The sequence below is a fragment of the Neoarius graeffei genome, chromosome 10 (assembly GCF_027579695.1).
Source record: "Neoarius graeffei isolate fNeoGra1 chromosome 10, fNeoGra1.pri, whole genome shotgun sequence".
Taxonomy (NCBI): Eukaryota; Metazoa; Chordata; class Actinopteri; order Siluriformes; family Ariidae; genus Neoarius; species Neoarius graeffei.
Window position 1 is genome coordinate 40,982,140 of NC_083578.1, and position 26,716 is coordinate 41,008,855.

Consider the following 26,716-nt stretch of genomic DNA (forward strand, 5'->3'; position numbering starts at 1 on the left):
GTAGCCTCTGCCTAGAATTCAAAGAAGGATGACATCATGTTGTTCATCAACCTCTCTTGCTTTTCATAAAGGCCAATAGATTTCCTTTTCCTGGATATTTGTGCCAGAAAAATAATACATTTAAATTGCTATGTTTTTATTTAGAATATTGTTTCATGCAAGTTTTTATTATTCAAACAATTTTATTAGAGGAATGCAGTTTTAAGACATGGTGCCTCTTGATTCTTAACTATAGGGTGCTAATATATAGATTTAGGCACTGCCTAAAAGCGGAGCTCCCATCTGTTTCTGGGTTGTAGAATTTTCTTATATCATAGCCAGTCTCTTTTGTTTTATTTCTTTACTGGCTAGCACTGGCCACTAGGCGGCGTGTATGACTGGTAATTACTAACACTGGCCACTAGGCGGTGTGTATGACTGGTAATTACTAACACCGACCATTAGGTGGTGTGTATGACTGGTAATTACCAACACTGGCCACTTGGCGGTGTGTATGACTGGTAATTACTAACACTGGCCACTAGGCGGTGTGTATGACTGGTAATTACTAACACTGGCCACTAGGCGGTGTGTATGACTGGTAATTACTAACACTGGCCACTAGGCGGTGTGTATGACTGGTGGTACACGTACACGGACAAACCACAAAAAATCGACTCGATGGGTTTACCATTTTTTCTTAGGTATGGTGCTCCGCTGACATTACTTTCCAGGTCAAAATAGTTGTAATCACAATTGGATGAGGATAAGAACTTCTTTAGTCCATTTATCACTGCGAGTGGCTTAGGAATAGCTTGATTCCATCATTTAAAGGCGAAGAATTTTGACAAGGAAAAGCAGTCAAGAAGAACTGACCATTAAATTTGCCGCAAACTGGTCTTGTCCAGATGATAAATGACCCAGATGAAGGCTACTGTGCATGTGTTTAGACAGTAAGTGAGAAAAAGTTGTTCCCAGAACAAGATGTTCCAGAACAAGTTGTACTGCCTCAAAGTGGAGCAAATTGCACCTACCGATGTGAAATTGTTCTGGAACAAATCATATTTAGATGGGCAATTGCACCAGGGCAACTTGTTCCAGGAACAACTTGTTCTGGCCCAAGTGCCCGTGTAAAAGCAGCTTACCACTAACAGTGACGAGCTCTCCCTCTGACCAGTGACCATGACACACTGCTTCGAGTTATCTAGCTGTTTGGGAAGACGCTATGAATGCAGCAACCGCTAAACAAACTAGTGACATTAGATTGCTGAAACTGATCGAGAAACAAGGCTCTCTGAGCGAGATATGGTAATATTTTCCTTTTAGGGTAAATGATAGTGGAGAGGTAGAGTCCCCTTCTACACCTTCGTGCAAACGATGCCTTGTTGTGTGGCAGGAGGAGGCAATAGGTATAATCTGATGAACCACTTGATTCACGTACACCCCAGTTTGTACAAATAATTATAGGAATTGAAGATGTGCATGATGATCACATAAATAAATTGAAAATAAGATTGCCTAGATGATAGCATAGGCCCCAAGTTTAGTAAGTAAGTAAGTAAATTTAATTTATAAAGCACATTTAAAATAGTTTTCACTGATCAAAGTGCTGTACATAGGGTCGCTAAGAAATCAGAAGTAAAATGGACAAACACAAAAAGAAAAGATGCATTAATAGCTGCAACAAAAATACACATTACAAACACAGAGATTGACAGATAAACAAAGAGGCCAGAATTACACAAACAACAAATGAACAACAACATTGAATAACACCCACTACAAAAAGAACTAGGGAATGGGCAGCTAATGCCGCTTTTCCACTACCAACGCGGCTGAGTTGGGCTGAGCCGTGCCGTGCTGAGTTGGGCTGAGTCGAGCTGAGTGGGGCTGTTGGAGTTGCATTTCGACTACAACCGCGCTGAACCGTGCTGGCTGGAAGTGGGTGGACACATTGGGTGGAGTTAGCGAAAGTGGGTGGACGTCACGTGATGTCATTAGGTGGCGCAAACAGTGACATCAGTGACCTTTTAAGCGGTAGTCTCACGACCCGGATAGTAAACAATAAACATGGAGGACATGGAGTCGTTAGTGTTGCTGGTCTTGGTGCTGTGGCTTGTTGTCACCGACAACGCCAACAGATACTGGCAAGAGCGTATAGATGAGGCGAGGCGCATAAGGCTTCAGAAATTCTCGTAATTCGTAATTATTCTTCTTCTGGGTTTACAGATCCCAGCGTGCTCGCGGGGCGTGTGTGGGCATGTGAGGACACTCCTCCTCACCAATCAGTGCACAGGGGAGTGTCTCCTCACGCCCCTAGCCCCACTCAGCTCGGTTTGGCTCGCTTCAGCCCTACTCCAAAACCGTGCGAGTTTTGGGTGCTGAGTAGGGCTGAAGTGAGCTGAGTCGTGCTGCTCTGGGGCAGTCGAAACGCGAGCCGTGTCGGGCTGAAGTGAACTGAAGTGAGCTGGAAAAGGGTATTGGAAAAGGGCCATAAGAGGATGCAAAAGCCAGTGAGTAGAGGTGAGTTTTGAGCCTGGATTTAAAAGAGGAGATAGAGGGGGCAAATCTAATGTCTGGGGGCAAACAGTTCCACAGACTTGGAGCCGCTACTGCAAATGCCCTATCACCTTTTTGTTTGAGGTGAGTCCGGGCCACATGGAGGAGACCTTTATCAGCAGATCTGAGGGACCTAGGTGCAGGGGGTGGTTTCAGAAAATCTGAGATGTAAATAGGGGCTTGACCATGCAGCACCTTGTAGACTATTAGTAGGACTTTAAATTGGATCCTAAAAACTAATGGGGAGCCAGTGTAAAGAAGCCAGAACAGGGGTAATGTGCTCTCTCTTCTTGGTACCTGTCAGCAGTCTAGCAACTGCATTTTGCACCAACTGTAAACGCATTAATTGAGACTGGGGGAGACCAAGATAGAGGGAATTGCAGTAATCTAGCCGGGATGTAATAAAGGCATGGATGACTTTTAAATTAAAAAAATTAAATTAAAAATTTACTTATTTACTAAGTTTACAACTTCCAAAAACTGGTTCATTTCTGAAGTGATCTTGGAGGATGAGGCCACGCAGCAACCAATCAATGACGGTGAAGCTGCCAAGGGGGTAGTGTGCAGGAGGGGCTATCGGTAATGAAACAAGCTAAACCTCAAACAGGTACACTCCCAGATTTTTAACAAATTTTTAAACCATTTTATATTTATATACACTACAAGAAAAAGCCTTTAACATGAACTGTCCAAACTGTCCCCATCTGGACATTTTGGGAAAAAAAAATCCTTAAATGTTTCTTTCCCCAGAATTTAAGTTTAATAAATAATACTACATATGGTAACTGTAAACTACATCCTTTAATTCCTAACAAATCCAGATTTCTTCAGCATACATTACACCATAGAATGGAGGGGGAGGTGAAGTAGAAAATACAAGTTTTGGTTGACAAAAATATTGAACTACTGTCCAGCTTCGTGGCTCCACAGGAAGTAGGTTACTCGACAGGACAACATCTAACTTCTGATGTAATCTAAAACCTGATTGGTTGAAATTAATTTATGGGAATACAAACTGTCCCAAATCTCCCCTATACTCCCCCAAAGCATTGCTTGTTTGCCTATTATCACTCTAAAACTCGTGCTTGAACTGGAGGAAATCATAAAGACATGATCCATTTTTCATGCATAATTTGTTATATGCTAATATCAGTCACTGCAAGACTTGTCCAGTGTTAATTACCTTACATTTTGGATCTTTTTACAACGTTAGTGTGGCAGCGAGGGTGTAGTCACACAGCAGCTCTGAGACACCTGCCAGCAGTGGTTATGGGCAGGTGAGTGCAGCGTGGAGGACATCATCGACCGCGTGATGCTGGAATTGTTTGTCGCGCATTGCCGAGAAATACATCAACGTGGGCCCAGAGTCACTGAGCGGCATCACTGGTGGAGGCGGTCCGGCTGGCAGAGGACCACCTGACGGCGTTTCCGGGAGCAAGCACCCCCGCAGCTTTTCTTCCTCTCTCTCGCTCTCTCTCTCATTTTCACTTTCTCCCCCTCCCTCTCCTTCTCGCTCTCCTCACCCCTCCCCTACCCCAGCCCCACAGAAATGGGGGCCAATTCCTCCAAAACCCACTCCCCACACTTGTGTCTGTCCTCGTGTTTCTTCTCTCCCTTCTCCTTCTGTGTCTGTGCCACCATTAACCCCCTCTCTCTCTCCATAGGTGGACTCATCCATGCCCACCAGAAACGGGAGCAAGCCTGGACAGCTCTGTCGGTGCAGAGGGAATGTGGGGAATCAGCGCTACCACAAGGAGGCAGGGCTACTGATTCGTGTCCCTGACACACTGCAGGCTTCCCCTAATCGAGCAGGAGCATACAGAGTCATTGTGAGTATTCAAGGGGGTACACATCAGGCTTTGGTGGATTCTGCTTGTAATCAGACCTCCATGCGTCAAAGCCTGATTCAATGCGAGGTGCCAGGAAATGCACGACTGGTGAAAGTCAGATATGTGCACAGGAACATTCACAGATATCCACTAATGCCTGTCACTATTCACTTCTGGGGAGAAAAACATGGTGTGGAAGCAGCGGTTAGTCCAAGCCTCACTCACCCGCTGATCCTGGGAACAGATTGGCCGGGGTTTCAAACATTAATGAAACAGTAGGTAGTAGGTGGGTCTTGCAGTAGTACGTCATGGGGGAGTCCTGCCTCAACTTTCGCTGGAGAGGCAGTCCCAGGGCCATCCACATCAGCTCCATGTCATGATTAAATGGAGAGGAGGGAGAGCTCTCCTCTCTCTCTGAGGAATCCCTTAGGGGATTTCCCATTGGAGCAGAAGGGTTCATCTCACGTTTGCCCAAGTGAAAGTAATTGATGGCTAAATCCTCCAACCTAACGTTGTGTGTTCCTTCCCATATTTCTATATTATTAAAGATAGGCTATATCGAGTGATGTAGGACACTCAAACTAAAGAAGAGATAACATAGTTGTTGGTCCCGAAGAGCTGTAGGGAACTTTTATTCCATGTGGCTCATCATAATCTTGTGGCTAGGCACTTGGGGCAGGATAAAACACTGAATCGTCTCATGGCCTGTTTCTATTGGCCAGAGATTCATGCCAATGCAGCTTGTCATGAATGCCAGCTGGTAAATCCAGTGGCCACACCAAAAGCGTCATTGCGCCCATTACCATTAATTTAGATCCCCTTTGAAAGAATAGGCATGGATCTCATCAGGCCATTAGATCGATCTGCACACAGGTATCGTTTTGTGTTAGTCATAGTGGATTATGAAATGCGATACCCGGAAGCAGTGCCTCTTCACAGTATATCAGCACGCAGTGTTGTGGAGGCGCTCTTCTGCCTTATCTCCCAAGTCGGGATTCCATAAGAAATCCTGACTGATCAAGGCATTACTTTTGTGTGTCACGCACACAATGTGAATCGTATGAATTATTGGGGATTAAATTGATTCGTAATAGTGTTTATCATCCACAAACAGATGGGCTGGTCGAACAATTTAACCAAACACTTAAGGACATGATTCATAAGTTCGTTCACAGGGATGCTAAAAACTGGATAGGTAGCTAGACCCTCTGTTGTTTGCAGTGTGCAAGGTCCCACAAACCTCCACTGGGTTTTCCCCATTCTAATTGCTGTATGGGCCCAAGCCCCATGATGTCTTAGACATCATTAGAGGAAAATTGGGAGGGGCCTTCTCAAAGCAAAAATAAAATTCAATACGTTCTTGACCGGGCGGCACGGTGGTGTAGTGGTTAGCGCTGTCATCTCACAGCAAGAAGGTCCTGGGTTCGAGCCCCGGGGCCGGTGAGGGCCTTTCTGTGTGGAGTTTGCATGTTCTCCCCGTGTCCGCGTGGGTTTCCTCCGGGTGCTCCGTTTTCCCCCACAGTCCAAAGACATGCAGGTTAGGTTAACTGGTGACTCTAAATTGACCGTAGGTGTGAATGTGAGTGTGAATGGTTGTCTGTGTCTATGTGTCAGCCCTGTGATGACCTGGCGACTTGTCCAGGGTGTACCCCGCCTTTCGCCCGTAGTCAGCTGGGATAGGCTCCAGCTTGCCTGCGACCCTGTAGAAGGATAAAGCGGCTAGAGATAATGAGATGAGATGAGATGACGTTCTTGACCTGAGAGCAAAACTCCACCCACTGAGTCACATAACCCAGGAGGATTTGCTACAAGCCCAAGAATGTCAAGCTCGTCTGTACAACAGAGGGACATGGCTAAGGGAATTTGCGCTGGGAAGTACTCATTTTGCTGCCCACCTTAAGCTCAAAACTACTTGCCAAGTGGCAAGGGCGCTTTGAGGACACACGGTGAATTGGGGAGGTCAACTATGAGACCAAGTGTCCAGCTAGAGGTGACACGTCAAATTTACCACCTCAATCTCCTGAAACCATGGACAGAGGAGGTTCCTGTGGCTTTGGTGACAGTAATTCCGCAGAGGTGGGACAGTTGAAGACAGGTTGGTCCAGTTTGGTGTGGACCATCGAAAAGTCAATGTAGTGTCTAAATTTGATGCATATCTGATGCCTCACATTGATTAACTACTTGATCAGTTAGGCATGGCTCACTTTTACTCAACACTGGATTTAACAAAGGGATATTGGCAGATCGCCTTGACTCCATTATCCCATGAAAAAATGGCCTTTTCCAGTCCATTTGCATTACAGCAATTTGTCACCCTTCCTTTTGGGTTGTTCGGGGTCCCGGTGATGTTTCAGCAACTCATGAACTGAATTCTCCATCCCCACAATGTGTATGCGGCAGCCTGTCTAGATGACAATCATTTATAGTAATGATAGGGAGCAGCATCTGCAACATCTCAGGGCAGTCCTGAGGTCACTGAGGCACACTGGGCTCACAGCAACCCCAAAAAAGTGTGCAATTGGACGGGTGGAAGTATGGTATCTGGGCTTCTACTTGGGTCATGGGCAGGTGCATCCCCAAATTGATAAGACTGCAGTGATTGTGGCCTGCCCAAGACCTAAGACCAAAAAAGGGGTCAGGCAGTTCCTGGGACTTGCTGGCTATTATAAGCGATTTGTGCCTAACTTTTCGGATGTCACCAGCCCACTGACTGACCTTACTAAAAAGGGGGTGCCAGATCCAGTCTAGTGGACGGAGCTGCGCGAACAGTCTTTTGCTCAGTTAAAAGTGGTCCTCACTCTCTGGTACTACCTGCTTGGATGCCCATTCACCCTCTATTCCAACCATGCCCCGCTCCAGTGGCTTCACCATATGAAGGATGCTAACGTGTGGCTCACTCATTGGTATCTGGCCCTTCAACCCTTTAAATTCAAGGTGGTCCACAGGCTGGAGGTGCAGATAGTGGTGGCAGATTAACTCTCCCACCGGGGGGTGGGGGTCAGCTGTAGGCCAGATATCTCCCCAGGCTGAGTTAGGCGGTGACAGTATGTGGCAGCGAGGGTGTGGTCGAGCATCAGCTGTGAACAGTGAGGAGTCAGGTTGAACCAGTATCTCACACCACATGCGACGAGGTGCACTTGTGTATAATTACTGGCTATCTATTAATCTGCATCTCTGTGTGTCTTTCAGACAGCCAGGAATGAGAGAAAGGGCTGTGACACCCCATTGCGTGTGTGTGTGTGTAGTGTGTCTACATAGTAGTTTAATAGTCACTGATAAGTGTAGTTAAAAATAAAAAGAGCACACTTTGAATTGTAGCATCTGGCTCCGGTTCCTCATTGCCCACCCTCAAAGTTGTTACAGTTCAATTTGTTAAAGTCGTCAGTAATGTTCCCTTGCTGCTTCGACATGTTGACTGTCGTGAGTTGAACATGTGCGGTTGCTTTCATTTTCCGTAGCATTTTAATCACACAACACAACCACGATACCTCAATAATGGGACCACCATGGAATAAATTAATAACTTTCTGTTGCTATCCTATTGTCACTTTGTAACTGTCTATTCACTTTGTACTTCATTAATGCCAGTAAAGATCTCAATCAATGAAACCATGTGATTATTGACAGGGCTGACTTTTCAGCAAGTTTAAGCTTAGATAAATCCAGACAGATCAGTGACATTACTCTTTAGATTTTTTTGATGCAGGTTTTTTTCCATGTCTTGGAGGGTCAGCTGGTTTGGATATTATTGGGGGGGTCAATTAGGAGGTCTAGATAGTAACGAACTTTGTCTGCCAGTCTGTGCTGTACAGACAAGTTAAGCTATCTGGCCGTCATCTTACCACTCACATCGCGTGTATTTGGCTTGTGTGTTAAACCGCTGTATCCAATCAAACTTGCCCCAAGAAAAAGTATTTCCTGACTTTTAATTTTTCTTTCATTACCTCCTCTTATTTTCTCAACTTTACCCACATTCCTTACATATCTTTATAGTGCTCCCCTTCACTGTTATTGTTTTTTTTTCCTTTTCCAATCCAGTCTCTGATCATTTTTAAATGGCTCTTTTACTACTATAATTATTTTTACGTAGATTATTTCAGTTTTTCTCTTATACAGTGCATCTTTCTCTTTCGTATATTTCTTCTTCCTTTCTATTTACGACAGTTGTTCAAACAGGATTATTTTCTCATGTTATTTGCCATTTTCACTTCATTCTCACAGTCATGTCTTAACAGTATTTATTGGTCACATAATTCACACTACACATGACTTGATCCTGATAGAGTTCAATAACTTATAGATTATTCCTCAGTGCTCGCACTAATATCTCACATCTCATTTTCTTTAATACACATTGGCTTTTTTATACTATGGAATTGTTATATTGATCTTATTTTTGCTTGATATAGTTATAAATAGATATTGCCTGATGTTATTTAGGTTTTCTTGAAATTTATGTCAAACATTTTTAATATTTTGGAAAAATTAATTTGTATGGAAATATTTTGTAATAAATGGAGTATGAGAATAATTTATTGTTTTGTTATAATGCAGTAAATTAATTTAGAACTTGTTTAATTTTATTATTAGATGATTGATTATACATAATTTGTAACTATAGCTATAGATTGGTATCAAACTGTTTCTAAATAGTTAATTTGTAATATCTCCATGTAACTCTCTGTTCTATCTATTATTTGCATGATTAGTTTCATTTCATTTTTCATTCTGTGCAACAGACTTCTTTTTTTTTTAATTGCTTATCTGGAACAGTATATGAGGGTTCACATGCCTCCAGGCAACAGGAAATGACGATACTTTTGTGGACCCAAACCTACATGCTGTCTCCATCTCTGAGTAAACCAGAATTGTTCAGTTATGTTGTAATGAACACTTAGTTTTCTCCTCTGTTATGCATGTATTGTCTATGTATTTTCTATTTGGTATTATTATAATAATAATAATTATTATTATTATTATTATTATTATAAAATCTGCAGTAATCTTCCTGAATGTATCCATGATGATAAAATCTATTGAATACTGTACATCATGATTAAAACAGAAACACCTCCACAAACATCAACCATTCACACACTGACTGACACACACACACACACACACACACACGTGTGTATAAGGGACATTCCACCGAATGGGTGCCATTTGCTTGTTGTACCACTCCCAAATTAAACTTAATTTGTTATATCTTTTCAACACTGATTATAATAACACACATATTACATGGAATTAAGCCACATGATGTCATCGCTAATAGCATGACCACACTTAGCACATTCTAGTGATTTACCAGTGATTTACTATTCAAAATGTGTATTGGTCAACCTCAGGCTACATTACAAGGTTTGGAAGTCAAAGATGGCTGCATTTTTTTCAGTCCTGTTACCAAAAGTCTGAAAGTAACAGGACTGAGTTTTTAGCCTAGGATTAGCTAATACATGGAATTAAGCCACATGATGTCATCGCTAATAGCATGACCACACTTAGCACATTCTAGTGATTTACCAAAAATCTGTATTTTTAAAATAAACAAATATCATCTAAGAAATAATTTAAGTAACAGGACAGTATGTTGACATTGACCGTATCATCTCATGTCATTATCTCTAGCCGCTTTATCCTTCTATAGGGTCGCAGGCAAGCTGGAGCCTATCCCAGCTGACTACGGGCGAAAGGCGGGGTACACCCTGGACAAGTCGCCAGGTCATCACAGGGCTGACACATAGACACAGACAACCATTCACACTCACACCTACAGTCAATTTAGAGTCACCAGTTAACCTAACCTGCATGTCTTTGGACTGTGGGGGAAACCGGAGCACCCAGAGGAAACCCACGCGGACACGGGGAGAACATGCAAACTCCACACAGAAAGGCCCTCGCCGGCCCCGGGGCTCGAACCCAGGACCTTCTTGCTGTGAGGCAACAGCGCTAACCACTACACCACCGTGCCACCCATTGACCTTATCAGTCAAAGTTAAAAAAAAATCATCAAATATACAGAAAAGTAAATGAGAGAACTAACTTTTGGTCTTCCCATGGCCTTCAGAAGACACAACTGATGTAACTTCCTGTTGAACATGTGATTTATGGAATGTTCCAAATTTGTCAGATGGGGTAATATGTTTGGGTAACAGGACTGAGTGAAAACCCAGGGACATGACTAAAATGTGTATTTTAACTAAGATATTCTGGATTTCTTATGAAAAAAATATATTTAAACCATGGATAGGATATGGAGTCACACAACAGTGCAAAAGAAATACTGTTTCTGAAGGATTTTAATCATAATATTTCATAGTTAAGTATAAAGTTAGAGTGCGGGGACAGGTAACACATGCTATTTTTCAGTGTTTTAGGTAGTTTTTATTAATCCTTACAATTATATATCTTAAATTTGAAATCAGATCAATGTGCAGGACATTCTGCATAATAAGGAAATGTATTTTAAAGTACATTTTTATGTGCATTTATACATATAATTTTCTAGGGACGGAAATGGCACTGATTCGGTGGAATAGCTCATAAATAACATGTCCAATTTGTGGGTTTTTGTTTTTCCTCAACAATTAGATGAATAACACATCCAGTTTTGTGTAGCTTCCTAGGAAGAGATATGACCATACCCATCCGATGTGCATGGTAATATGGTGGCCAGATGGCTTCACTCTGACAAGCCGATGAGTTATCCATAGGTTTTATGTAGAGATCAGTGTGCTAGCCCCATTTTCATTTTGAAACTAGGTCTTCTCAGTCACAATGTAGCCGTCCACTGAGTCTGTATAAAATCTGGAAAGCTCATAGGCTCGTCAGAGTGAAGCCATCTGGCCGCTATCTTACCACTTGCATCATGGAGTGGAACGGTCATTTAGGCTACTGGAAGCCACACAAAACTGGACAGGTTATTTATGTAGTCAGTGAGAAAAATTACAAGAAAAATGCTTGCATGTGCAGCAGTGAACTGTACCAACCATCAAGTCAAACGTTGTGGACGGATTTTCAATGGAAATGTCCCAGACTAGATCAAAGCCAAAGTCTAGACGTTTGATATTGAATGTGAGAGCTCAAGCCCAATGGCTCAAATTCAAAAAGAAAAATAATTATAGTAGAGTAGCAGCTACAATTATCGACAGTCCATAATTATCGACACCTGTTCAGATTTACCAATAAAAAACAACTTTGTAAAGGTGAGTTTCAGTTACAACAGTTATTATTGGTTAATCAATCAACAAGATCAAATTTTAAATAAAAAACTATGCTTTGTTAATACCACATACCGATTATTTTTTTTTTAATAATCAATCATCTGGGTGTCAATAACTGTGGACAAAGGTGTCAATACTTGTGGAACAGTGTCACGTGATCTCATACGCCAAGTAATCAGGAATCAACCCCCATGGAAGTTTGAGTAACTATTCATGCACAATTTATGTGTTGAAAGTCTTTTCTACTTTTGCAGTGGCCAAAAGATCATTAAGGGGTCGATAATTGTAGCCGCCGCTCTAGTAAAAGAGCCATTCAAAAACTAACTAAGTAAATAAATAAAATCAGAGACTGAACTGGAAAAGGAAAAAAAATCAACAACAGTGAAGGGGAGGGCTATAAAGATACGTAAGGAATGTGAGTAAAGTTGAGAAAATAAGAGGAGGTAATGAAAAGAAAAAAGCCAGGAGATACTTTTCTTAGGGCAAATTTGATCAGATACGACGGTTTAACGCTAATAATAATAATAATAATAATAATAATAATTAAAGCCGCTAGTGGCCTTGACGGGCCCTCGCACGTGTGGTTCCACAACCCAGGACATCCCGCCACCCAACAAAACAGTCACATGTCATATATTCATCAAATGTTCAAAGGTGATATGCATGTTGCAAATGCCATGAATGCTTGACGGATGAGAGATAGACAGACAAAGACTGTGTGTGTGTGTTTCTGTGGTGTGAAAATGTGCATTTATATATGTACAAAACTATACATGTGTCTCCTCCTTATCTCTATCTCACGCTGTAATCTTACGTCATCTTAGCTTTCCTGTGTCTGCAGTGTGTGTACATGCAGAGTTTTCATATGTCTGCAACAAAATGCACAATGATGAAAGGTCACTAATATATAGATTTAGGCACTGCCTAAAAGCTGAGCTCCCATCTGTTTCTGGGTTGTAGAATTTTCTTATATCCTAGCCAGTCTCTTTTGTTTTATTTCTTTACTGGCTAGCACTGGCCAGTAGGCGGTGTGTATGACTGGTAATTACTAACACTGGCCACTAGGCGGTGTGTATGACTGGTGGGACACGTACACGGACAAACCACAAAAAAATCGACTCAAAGGTTTACCCTTTTTTCTTAGGTATGGTGCTTTGCTGGAGCGCCGCTATTATTGTATACGTGTGTGTGCGTCTGTTTGTCAGAGGGAGAGAGAGAAAAAGTGTATGTGTGAAAGAGAGTGTGCTCATAGATGTTGCGTGTGCATGCATGTGAGTGCATACTTGTGTGTATGCATAAATATGCATATGAGTGTATATATATATATATATATATATATATATATATATATATATATATATATATATATATATATATGAGTGTGCACAGAATTGTACAACCCCAATTCCAAAAAAGTTGGGACAAAGTACAAATTGTAAATAAAAACGGAATGCAATGATGTGGAAGTTTCAAAATTCCATATTTTATTCAGAATAGAACATAGGCAAGGCAAGGCAAGTTTATTTATATAGCACATTTCATACACAATGGCAGTTCAATGTGCTTTACAGAAGTAAAAACAAAAACAGTAAACAATAGAGAAATAAAATTACATAAAATAATTTTATCTTTATTCTAAAATAATTAATTAAAAGAATTAAAAGAATTAAAAGAAAATAATAAGAATTAAACAATAGTAGAAATAAAATATTAAAATGCCAAAAAGAAAAAAAGGAGAAAAAGAAAAAAAAGAAACTAGCAGAATAAAATAGAATAAAGTTAAAGTAAATTTAAAACATGCAGAGAAAGTAAAGATTATAAAAAATGTAAAAATATTAATTATTTAACAGAAAGCATCTGAAAACAGCTTGGTCTTTAACCTAGATTTGAAGCTGCCAACAGCAGGAGCATTTTTAATGTCCTCTGGCAGTTGGTTCCATAGCTGTACTGCATAGTAGCTAAAAGCTGCTTCACCACACTTTGTTTTAACAACTGGTTTTAATAGTAAATTTTTCTGTTGCGATCTGGTAGATCTGATTGGGTTAGGCCGCTGCAACATATCAGAGAGGTAATTGGGCCCTGTACCATTTAGAGATTTGTACACCAGCAGCAATGCTTTAAAGTCAATTCTGTAGCTTACTGGAAGCCAGTGAAGGGACCTTAGAATTGGGGTAATGTGCTCTGTTCTTTTTGTTCGTGTGAGAACCCTAGCCGCTGCATTTTGAACCAGCTGAAGTCGTTTGATGGTCTTTTTGGCAGGCCTGTGAAAAGGCCATATGTCATAGATGACATATCAAATGTTTAAACTGAGAAAATGTATCATTTAAAGAGAAAAATTAGGTGATTTTAAAGTTCATGACAACACATCTCAAAAAAGTTGGGACAAGGCCATGTTTACCACTGTGAGACATCCCCTTTTCTCTTTACAACAGTCTGTAAACGTCTGGGGACTGAGGAGACAAGTTGCTCAAGTTTAGGGATAGGAATGTTAACCCATTCTTGTCTAATGTACAATTCTAGTTGCTCAACTGTCTTAGGTCTTTTTTGTTGTATCTTTCATTTTATGATGCGCCAAATGTTTTCTATGGGTGAAAGATCTGGACTGCAGGCTGGCCAGTTCAGTACCCTGACCCTTCTTCTACGCAGCCATGATGCTGTAATTGATGCAGTATGTGGTTTGGCATTGTCATGTTGGAAAATGCAAGGTCTTCCCTGAAAGAGATGTCATCTGGATGGGAGCATATGTTGCTCTAGAACCTGGATATACCTTTCAGCATTGATGGTGTCTTTCCAGATGTGTCAGCTGCCCATGCCACACACACTAATGCAACCCCATACCATCAGAGATGCAGGCTTCTGAACTGAGCGCTGATAACAACTTGGGTCGTCCTTCTCCTCTTTAGTCAAAACGACACGGCGTCCCTGATTTCCATAAAGAACTTCAAATTTTGATTCGTCTGACCACAGAACAGTTTTCCACTTTGCCACAGTCCATTTTAAATGAGCCTTGGCCCAGAGAAGACGTCTGCGCTTCTGGATCATGTTTAGATACGGCTTCTTCTTTGAACTATAGAGTTTTAGCTAGCAACGGCGGATGGCACGGTGAATTGTGTTCACAGATAATGTTCTCTGGAAATATTCCTGAGCCCATTTTGTGATTTCCAATACAGAAGCATGCCTGTATGTGATGCAGTGCCGTCTAAGGGCCCGAAGATCACGGGCACCCAGTACGGTTTTCCAGCCTTGACCCTTATGCACAGAGATTCTTCCAGATTCTCTGAATCTTTTGATGATATTATGCACTGTGGATGATGATGTGTTCAAACTCTTTGCAATTTTACACTGTCGAACTCCTTTCTGATATTGCTCCACTATTTGTCGGCGCAGAATCACTGTAGAGGGATTGGTGATCCGCTTCCCATCTTTACTTCTGAGAGCCACTGCCACTCCAAGATGCTCTTTTTATGCCCAGTCATGTTAATGAGTTGCAATTTGGTCCTCGAGCTGTTCCTTTTTTGTACCTTTAACTTTTCCAGCCTCTTATTGCCCCTGTCCCAACTTTTTTGAGATGTGTTGCTGATATGAAATTTCAAATGAGCCAATATTTGGCATGAAATTTCAAAATGTCTCACTTTCGACATTTGATATGTTGTCTATGTTCTATTGTGAATACAATATCAGTTTTTGAGATTTGTAAATTATTGCATTCTGTTTTTATTTACAATTTGTACTTTGTCCCAACTTTTTTGGAATCAGGGTTGTATATGTTATATCATCAGACTCAAGATATCCAATATTTTGTAAAGTTTCAGATCAATCCATCAATGAATTGAACATTTTTCCCCATTTCCTGCTTGGCCAGAAGGTGGCGCTGTGCTAGGCATCTGAATTACACATGTGAATATCATCACAATCATAATACACAATATTTTATAAAGTGTCAGATCAATCAGTTAAGGCATTGCCAATTTCTGGCACATTTCCTGCTTGGCCAGATGGTGGTGCTGTGCTAGGCATCTGAATTACACGTGAATATCATCACAATCATAATACACAATATTTTGTAAAGTGTCAGATCAATCAGTTAAGGCATTGCCAATTTCTGGCACATTTCCTGCTTGGCCAGGTGGTGGCGCTATAACAGGCAGGCCCATTAGGCGTCAGGTTATCATAATAATCATAATATCTATCGAAGTAAGAAGTGTCTGACCATACAGTCAATGCACTGTGGCTTTCTGACACGTTTCCTGTTTATGTGGCAAGATATTAAAATCATAAGGCCATTTCAACATATTACAAGATATCAAAAATCCCTTTGCAATTTAATATCAGCGACATCTTGGCATCACGTATAACAAATTTCACATGAATCTCATGAACCGTCTAGGAAGAGCATGTTAAGATTCATCATGTGTCAAAACCATACATGTCAACCTTTGGTCAATCAAACCTGTATTAAAATCCTTATAAGATGCAAATTAAAATAATTTACCTAAAATTTGAATGATAATTAACAATGATATATCCAAGTTACTTTTTATTCAATATTAATAACAATAAACCTTCAGAATGAATACAAAGCTCCAATGTTTGACAAAAACACAAAGTGTCACTCTAATGTTCTGAATTGTACTCCATGACAGCTTTTTTAGCAGTCTGCACCAATACCTCACTAGGCTGCATGTCACAGGAAGTGTCTGTGTTGATCTTGCCGGAGTGCCCATTCAGAATCTTTTCAGTCGCTAGTGAAAGTCGCTCAGGTGGAAATACGCATTTCAAACAAAATGTTACTTCCCGGTTGGCGGGATTCTCGCAATGCGGTGTGCGCATGATCAAAAGTGGAACGAAGTCTCGCTACCACAAGATAACGCACGATTTCATAAGACTCTTTACTGGCTGTCTGTGCTTTCTGTGGTGTACAGTACGTTTGTAAATGTTATGCGCTCTTTTATCATCGTGGGAATTGATTATAACTCTAAATAAATATTGAAGTTTTTTTTTTAAATCCGTATAACTTTATTTGTACGCCTGTATACTACGTTTATTGAATCAAATCCGTATAAAATACAGACATTCCGTATAGGTTGACATGTATGCAAAACACACATATTCAAAACCCTATTCTTTCCTTGGCCAGTTGGTGGCACTATACCAGACAGGCCCATAACGGCTAAATTGTATCAGAATCAGAATCATATTACAAGATATCAAAAATCCCTTAGCAATTCAACTTCAGCAATATCTTGGCATCATGTTTGCAAAGTTTGACATGAATTTGATGAACCGTCTAGGAGGAGTACGTTAAAAATGACCATGTGTAATTTCACTCAAAATGGCCTTATGACATCATTATTCCAAAGTTCTACCCATTCATTTCAATGGGAAATGGAAAAAGGGGCGCTATGAAGTCCCTGGGCCATGCCCAGGGCCAAAAGTCTGTGGCTGAGTAGCGGTGACAATGACTGATGTGTGTATCAAATTTCATGAGTTTTCGTGCATGGGAAATGCTTCAAATAAGGCCAAACGCGGCAGAATAATAATAATAATAATAATAATAATAATAATAATAATAATAATTCGAAAAACAATAGGGTCTTCGCACCGAACGGTGCTCGGGCCCTAATAATACACGCGATGTGAGTGGTAAGATGGCGGCCATATGGCTTCACTCGTCTCTACGACAGGGAATGGGATACGAGCTCTAGAGCTCAGTGTATCCGTCCCTGATTCGTCATGCTCCGATTACGTACCCTTTCCCGGAAGAAAACTTCAACTTCTTTTTCTTCTTCTTTTACGGCGGTTGGCATCCAGCTTATTGGTGCATTACCGCCACCTTCTGCTCCAGAGTTTTGATCAGACACACTCACTCATTGGCTAATCAGGTGAAGTGATCTGGCCGCCATATTACCATGCATAGTGGATCGGTACGATCATATTTTTTCCCTTTTCTTCTTCTTTTTTTAATCTGTTCCATTTTGTTCTTTTTGTTTTCCAGCATTTTTTTTGTATTTTATTTATACAAGAACAGAACAATACAATACAATACAACCTCTCGAAGAGGAAAAAAACAACCATATTTCACAGACTTTTTTTCATAGTACAAAAAAAATAGGGGGCATAATAATATTTTTATTTTTTTTAAAAAAGGAGCTACACCATACAACTGGAAATAGGTTAAAACAATAATTACTTAGAAATCTGATGAGAAATACTTCCAGCCACCTTCCAGTCTTTTAAACTAAGTAATACAGAATAGTACAATTTGAATTCGTTCATAAAACAGGAAAAAGAGGGTTTGTTTCCTCTCCATTTGCTACAATGGATGTGATATTTGGCTAAAAGTAAGACTATAGTAACAATATTGGAGGGTACGATCATATCTCCGCCTAGGAAGCTACACAAAACTGGACACATTATTCATCAAACTGGACATGTTATTTATACGCGCACGGCCGTGTGTGCGCATGCATGCATTTGTGCCAGTGTGTGAAGGGTTGATTTATTTATTTATTTATTTATTTATTTTTTTTGGGGGGGGGGGGTTGTGTTTTAATCATAATGTGCAGTATTCAATATATTTTATCATCATGGATACGTTCAGGAAGATTACTGTAGATTCATTCATTCATTCGACCAAATAGAAAATACATAGACAATACATGCATAACAGAGAAGGGAAAAAAAGTGTACATTACAACATGACGGAACAATTATGGTTTACACAGAGATAGCTTATGGGTTCGGGTCCACAAAAGTAGTGTCATTTACTGATGTCCGGACGCATTTGAACCCTCATATGCTGTTCCAGTTCAGCAATAAAAAATAAATTCTATTGCAACAGTATGAAAAATGAAATTAAACTAATCATGCAAATACAAATTACAAATTATTACAAATTACAAATTAACTATTTAGAAATTGATTAATACCAATACGTAGCTATATATACATAATTTGTGACTATAATAAAATCAGCCAACATTAATAAAAGTAGCCAAGCCCTAAATTAATTATAATTAACTGCATAATTACAACAAAAATTATTCTCATATTCCATTTATTAGAAAATATTTCATTAATTTGTATGATTTCCAAAACATTAAAATTGACAAATTTCAAGAAAACCTAAATAAAATCAGGCAATGTCTATAAATATATCAAACAAAAATAAGATTAATATAACAATTTAATAGTATAAAAAGCCAATGTGTATGAAAGAAAATTAGATGAGATATTGGTGTGACCACTGAGAAATAATCAAGTTATTTAGGTATATCAGGATCGAGTCATGTGTGATGTGAATTATGTGACCAATAAATACTGTTAAGACATTACTGTGGCATGTGGGTTTGGGTCCACAAAAGTAAAGTCATTTACTGATGCCCGGAGGCATTTGACCCCTCATATGCTGTTCAAGATCAGCAATAAAAAATTCTATTGCAACAGTATGAAAAATGAAATGAAACTAATCATGCAAATAATGGAAGGAACAGAGAGTTATGTGGAGATATTACAAATTAACTATTTAGAAACAGTTTGATACCAATCCATAGCTGTAGTTACAAATTATGTATAATCAATCATCTAATAATAAAATTAAACAAGTTCTAAATTAATTTACTGCATTATAACAAAACAAAGTTATTCTCATACTCCATTTATTACAAAATATTTCCATACAAATTAATATTTCCAAAACATTAAAAATGTTTGACATAAATTTCAAGAAAACCTAAATAACATCAGGCAATATCTATTTATAACTATATCAAGCAAAAATAAGATCAATATAACAATTCAGTAGTATAAAAAAGCCAATGTGCATTAAAGAAAATGAGATGTGAGATATTAGTGCGAGCACTGAGGAATAATCTATAAGTTATTGAACTCTATCAGGATCGAGTCATGTGTAATGTGAATTGTGTGACCAATAAATACTGTTAAGACATGACTGTGAGAATGAAGTGAAAATGGCAAATAACATGAGAAAATAATCCTGTTCCAACAACTGTTGTAAATAGAAAGGAAGAAGAAATATATGAAAAAGATACACTGTATGAGAGAAAAACTGAAATAATCTACATAAAAATAATTATAGTAGGGTTAACCTCCACCTACTACTCTTTCTTACTTGCCCCTTTCTCAGAAATATATTGAGAGGGCTGAACTTTGGGAAAATTTGGTTTCTATAGATAGTTTTCACTGACGTCACGGCATTCCGGGGAACGCCCTCCAGCCGCCATCTTGTGGGGCAAACAAAACGGGCCATCGCCATTACCGGCTACGTTATCTCGGACGAATTTATGAAGTTATATAGTCAGTTTTCTAAAATAAAGATCAATGTCGGCAAAATCAAGCAAACAGAAGTATATAGATACATTAGACGACATCTCACGACAATGGTATGCAACCAAACTGGCCTTGATTGGGGGAATTGACCCCTAGGGATCCCAAACACAAATCAAATCATACAGAATAGACCTAAAATGTTTTTCAAAAATGACCCTTGCATGAGTGAAGTGACAAGTTTCAAATAGAAACGTGACAAACTAGCGATATTAAGTGTACATTACAATGTAAACGTACACTCAGCGGTTCCAGTTAGGCATTCTCCAGAGATTGTTCACATGATGTTTTGGTTTCCAAAAACAAACTTAAACACAACTGATTGTTTATTTAAACAACTTACCACTTATAAAATGATCGGCGCAGACTTTGCTGTGTTTGGAAGGCTGATAATCCTTGCGGTTGATTCTCGCAAGCCATACAGTAGATTTCTCCTTTGTATGCTGAGTTTCTTTGTTTGCTCGCCTTTATGCTCCCGTACAGTGGGAATTCCATAAAAGCTCCGCTTGACTTCATCATTTGACCTATTACGACAGCCGTGAATAGAACAGGTGTGCACCATTGCTAGCTTTAAATAGCCTACTTGGGTTCTTTTGAAGACTTTGTACTCGCGCGTTACAATGTGTGCTCAGTCACCCGTACGGTAAGCTTGACCCGCAAGATGGCCGCCACTAGGGAATCCCCGACTCTGTGACGTCGTGTGAAAACTATAGTTTTCACATGACGTCACAGAGTCGGGGATTCCCTGGTGGCGGCCATCTTGGAGGGCTAGCTTACCGTACGGGTCACTGAGCACACATTGTAGCACGCGAATTACATTCATTTATATATTATTTACATTTATAGTTACATTACTACTATTTAAAGTTAGCAATGGTGCAAACTTCTTGTATTCACAGCTGTCCTAATAGGTCAGATGATGACGTCAAGCGGAGCTTTTATGGAATTCCCACTGTACGGGAGCACGAAGGCAAGCAAACAAACAAACTCAGCATACAAAGGAGAAATCTATGGCTTGCGAGAATCAACCGCAAGGATTATCAGCCTTCCAAACACAGCAAAGTCTGCTCCGATCATTTTATAAGTGGTAAGTTGTTTAAATAAACAATCAATTGTGTTTAAGTTTGTTTTTGGAAACCAAAACATCATGTGAACAATCTCTGGAGAATGCCTAACTGGAACCGCTGAGTGTACGTTTACATTGTAATGTACACTTAATATCACTCGTTTGTCACGTTTCTATTTGAAACTTGTCACTTCACTCATGCAAGGGTCATTTTTGAAAAACATTTTAGGTCTATTCTGTATGATTTGATTTGTGTTTGGGATGCAAACAGCGCGCCTTTTGGCGGATGCCGCCTGAATCGCGCAGATCCGATTTTTTTTTTTTAGAGGGGGCGTTGGAGTGTCTGATTATAATTTCAAAGTAAATTCTGTATTAAAATTACTAAATAAGCAAATCCGTTACAGTCCATGAAACAGGAAGTACCTGTATAAGGATGAGAAAAAAAACAGTTTAAATCAGGAAGCTACGCACATTTGCGCAGCCCGAGCGGTGTGCAGGACTGCGCATATGTGCGCAGCTTCCCGATTTAAACTGTTTTTTTCTCATCCTTATACTTCCTGTTTCATGGACTGTAACGGATTTGCTTATTTAGTAATTTTAATACAGAATTTACTTTGAAATTATAATCAGACACTCCAACGCCCTCCCTAAAAAAAAAAAATCGGATCTGCGCAATTCAGGCGGCATCCGCCAAAAGGCGCGCTGTGAATATATAAAGTTGTATATATCAGACAGCCTTTAAAGTTTGATGAAGTCAGTTTCAGGCTTTGGAGCAGGCTTTGGCAGTTTCAGGCTTTGGCAGCCCTGCATAGTCACTTGAAAATGTATCTTTGTCCACTTTGTAGGGGTCAATTCTCCCAATCAAGGCCAGTTTGGCTGCATACCATTGTCATGAGATGTCTAATGTATCTATATACTTCTGTTTGCTTGATTTTGCCGACATTGATCTTTATTTTAGAAAACTGACTATATAACTTCATAAATTCGTCCGAGATAACGTAGCCGGTAGTGGCGATGGTCTGTTTTGTTTGCCCCCCAAGATGGCGGCTGGGGGGCGTTCCCCGGAATGCCGTGACGTCAGTGAAAACTATCTATTGGCCAATGAGCTAATTCCCAAAAATAAATAAATAAATAGAGGGGGGGAAAAAACACCACATATTCCTTAGTCCACATTTTGTCCTACAGGTTAAACAGCCTAGCCCTATCCATGTCATCCATCCTAACACCTTATTCCCCCTCATCCATTATATCCTATTTAAAAAAAAAAAAAAAAACTGTGTCCCTTAAAAAAAACTTAGAATTCTAACCTGTGCCCTCTCACCCATGTTTAATAACGTGAAATTCTTATTCCTCATCACTTCTCTCAGTGTCTCATACCTCCTACAACTTCCACTGACTCCTCTTCCTGACAGCCCTTACACAAGCCTGTCTGATAGCTCCCTACCATTTTCAGTGTTTTATTGAGTGCACAGTGCCACAACCTTAAACTGGTCAACAAAACTTCCTCTCTCTTATGTCCACCACCTACCTTGACCACTTTGACACTCTTCTGAATTTGATATAGAGGTCTGCCTTTCTCCTCTCTGTCCCACTTTTCTTGCCACATTAGGTTGATTTTTTTCCCCAATTGCACATTTAATATCTGCTTTACTAATATTAATTTGCATTTCTACCTTTCCTTTCTTTAACCCTCTTTTTGCCAGCTCATCCACCCTCTCATTGCCCTTCAGCTCTATACGTGCTAGGACCCACAGAAATTTTACCTGTCAAGAATGTGCATAGATAGTCACCTTTCTTCAGTTTTATGGCAGCCGGCATCCTTATAGTTGCATTGCTGCCACCTTCTGGATTAGTCCATAATTACACTACTAAATCCTATTTATTGGCCAGATATCTTTCAAAGACTTAAAAAGCCAACATTTCCCCCTTTTACTTGACCCAGCTTCTAAAATACTTTTAACTGACATTTCTTTCAAACCTATTTCTCTGAGCTCTAAGTATAGTACTCTCCTCCTCTGATATAATTCCTGCACGAAATAAGAACATGGCGGCACGGTGGTGTAGTGGTTAGCGCTGTCGCCTCACAGCAAGAAGGTCCTGGGTTCGAGCCCCGGGGCCGGCGAGGGCCTTTCTGTGTGGAGTTTGCATGTTCTCCCCGTGTCCGCGTGGGTTTCCTCCGGGTGCTCCGGTTTCCCCCACAGTCCAAAGACATGCAGGTTAGGTTAACTGGTGACTCTAAATTGACCGTAGGTGTGAATGTGAGTGTGAATGGTTGTCTGTGTCTATGTGTCAGCCCTGTGATGACCTGGCGACTTGTCCAGGGTGTACCCCGCCTTTCGCCCGTAGTCAGCTGGGATGGGCTCCAGCTTGCCTGCGACCCTGTAGAAGGATGAAGCGGCTAGAGATAATGAGATGAGAATGAGAAATAAGAACATGCTGTACTGTTTCAGGTTGTTGGCACTCCAAGCATAGTCCATCCTGATGTCGTCCTAAAATGAAGTGTACTATTGAGATATGTATGACCAATTCTTAATCTAGAAATAGTGACTTGTTCCTTTCTTTTCCAACCTCCTCTCCTGCAAATATTTACTGAATCAGTCACTCTACGGGGTGGCACGGTGGTGTAAGTGGTTAGCACGGTTGCCTCACAGCAAGAAGGTTCTGGGTTCAAGCCCAGCGGCCAGCGGGGGCCTTTCTGTGTGGAGTTTGCATGTTCTCCCCGTGTCTATGTGGGTTTCCTCCAGGTGCTCCGGTTTCCCCCACAGTCCAGAGACATGCAGTTAGGTTAATATGGGACGGCCTTGGGCTGAGGTGCCCTTGAGCGAGGCACCTAACTCCCAACAGCTCCTCGGGCACTGTTAGCATGGCTGCTCATTGCTCACATGTGTGCATGTGTGTGTTCACTGCTTCAGATGGGTTAAATGCAGAGAGGAATTTCACAAGTGTGTGATGAATAAAGTTGTGCTTTCTTTTCTTACTAGTTAATGAAAATAAATACCTCCTGTTCCCAATGCTGTTGGCATTTCACATTAATTTCCTTCCACATGATACATTTACGCTCAGCCTTGGAAAGGTCTATACTGACATCTATATTTCCTCTTTTAATTGCTTTTTTGGCCAACTTATCAACCTTTTCATTTGTTGGAATTTCATTTGTTGGAAGTATGCTGGGACCCACATCAACTGATATCTCAACACCCTTCCATGACACATCCCTGATTGCCAAGACTATCATAAACAAGGTCTTGCTGACTCCTAGATGAACCCGTCCCAATACTATTAATAGCTGACACAGAGTCACTGCACAGCAACACTTATGATTTTCAATCTGCTCTGTCCACTGTCCATAGCATAAAGTTCAACTGTAAATACATTCAGAAAATCTGAAGTTCTTATGTGTGTTTCTACATCTCATCCTTGGACTACAAAAGCTGCTCTAGTAGCACCTGTTTCTGGATCCTTTGACCCATCAGTAAAAATTTAAATATGCCTCTGGTAGTGCTCCCTTACATGACAATGAAATTCACTGACCAGACCCAAGTTATTACTCTTTGCTTTAATTTCAAGTAGTTCTAAATCAACTTTAGGAACCTCTAGTTCCCACAATGGAACTGAGGGCCACATTATCACAGGGCAGAAATCTTTATCATCTATCCCCATTTCCTTTGCTACTGACTCCCCAGTCCATCCAAAAGACAGTCCTGCCACACGCCTCTCCCAACTTGACTGAACTGCTAGTTTAACTGGGTGGTTATTTCTCTGACCCATCAAGTTCTCCCAATAGTTAGCCTATAGCTGTTTTTGACACAAACCCAGTGGAATTTCCCTTGTCTCAACCTGCAGAGCACATACTGGAGATGAACACAAGGCCCCTATACATACCCTGAGTGCCCTGGCTTGAACTAAATCCAACCCAGATAATACTGATTTAGAGGCTGATCCATACATCAAGCTTCCATATTCCATTCTTGATCAAATCACATACACATAAATTTGTTTGGGCGGCACGGTGGTGTAGTGGTTAGCGCTGTCGCCTCACAGCAAGAAGGTCTGGGTTCAAGCCCCGTGGCCAGCGAGGGCCTTTCTGTGTGGAGTTTGCATGTTCTCCCCGTGTCCGCGTGGGTTTCCTCCGGGTGCTCCGGTTTCCCCCACAGTCCAAAGACATGCAGGTTAGGTTAACTGGTGACTCTAAATTGACCGTAGGTGTGAATGGTTGTCTGTGTCTATGTGTCAGCCCTGTGATGACCTGGCGACTTGTCCAGGGTGTACCCCACCTTTCGCCCGTAGTCAGCTGGGATAGGCTCCAGCTTGCCTGCGACCCTGTAGAACAGGATAAAGCAGCTAGAGATAATGAGATGAGATAAATTTGTTTTAAGGATACTATATCTGCTCCCCATTATGAGATGCCTTGCTGGAACAGAATGTTCATTACTTTTTTACATCTCAATAATTTTCATTATATGTTCCCTCCATGTTAATCTTGTGTCAAAATATACTCCCAAGAACTTAAAATGTTTAACATTCTCCAAACTCTTACCATAAAGTGTCATGTTTACATTCTCCCCAATCTTTCTTAGAACAGTCTTAATTTTCTCAACAGAAAACCTAAAACCCCATTTTCTTCCCCAATCTTCAACCTGATTTACAGCTTCCTGTACCTTTTTCATAATAAAGTTTATATTTTTACCCCTTTTCCATAGACTCCCATCATCTGCAAACAGTGACTTGCCAATTCCTGGATTCCTGTAAAAATATGATTAATCGTTATACCAAATAACACTGGACTGATCACACTCCCTTAGGGGGTCTCATTTTCTACCACACATTTCCTAGAAATTACTGAACCTATTTTCACTTGACTACTTCTGCCATTTAAAAAGCCCATTACCCAATTAAACACATTTCCTCCTATTCCCATCATATGCATCTTGATTAAAATACCCTCTGTCCACAACATAAGTTTTCTCCGCATCAAAAAATATTGCTACCACAGTCTCTATTTTAATTTGAGCTTTATTCTCATCTTCTAGACATATTATTGGGTCACTAGTACTTCTTCCTTTTCTAAAATTACTCTGATAACTTGCCATCAATCCCCTTTCTTCTACATTAACCTTTCATTAACCAACCTTTCCATTAACAAGTGTGTACCCCACGGTATATGCCGATTCCCCGGTTGGTACACCGATCGGCGTAACGGGGGTTTGGAGTGAATGCCAGGTGTTCTGATAAACTGTCCTACACGTCAATGCGTCCTACAAAGCCCCACTGCGCATGCGCAGAGCACAAAACGGCATTTTAACAGATTTTTGTCCTACATCAGCTGTGCTATAAACGGTGCAGATTAACGGCGTGCATTCAATCTTTACTACTTAATCTAACATAATGCTGATTTCTAACCATTGCGAGTCTTGCAATACATCTGAAATATCCCCTTCACGATCTTCCACCAAAGCGCTTCAACTTCTGACCTATCTGATCAGCTGTTGTAGTTGCTCTACACCCTACTCGTCCTTCAAAGCCCCACTGCGCACGCGCACAACACAATAAGTTTTGTAAGATTTGGTGCAAATCCGTAAACCTGTTCAAAACAAATAGATGGCCATCTTGAAGTGTTCCAATAAAAATGAAATCATTCAAAATTAGTTGTGGAAGTTTGTTTTGTGTGCTGTTGCGTCGCCACACAAGGAGAACGGCTGGATGAATAGGAG

General features: G+C 40.5%; 1 pseudogene; it reads left to right on the top strand.

Moving 5' to 3' along the window:
• Window positions 1–3,120: 3,120 nt before the first annotated feature.
• LOC132893513 (putative nuclease HARBI1) overlaps window positions 3,121–26,716 on the top strand; it is a 34,262-nt pseudogene continuing 10,666 nt past the window's right edge.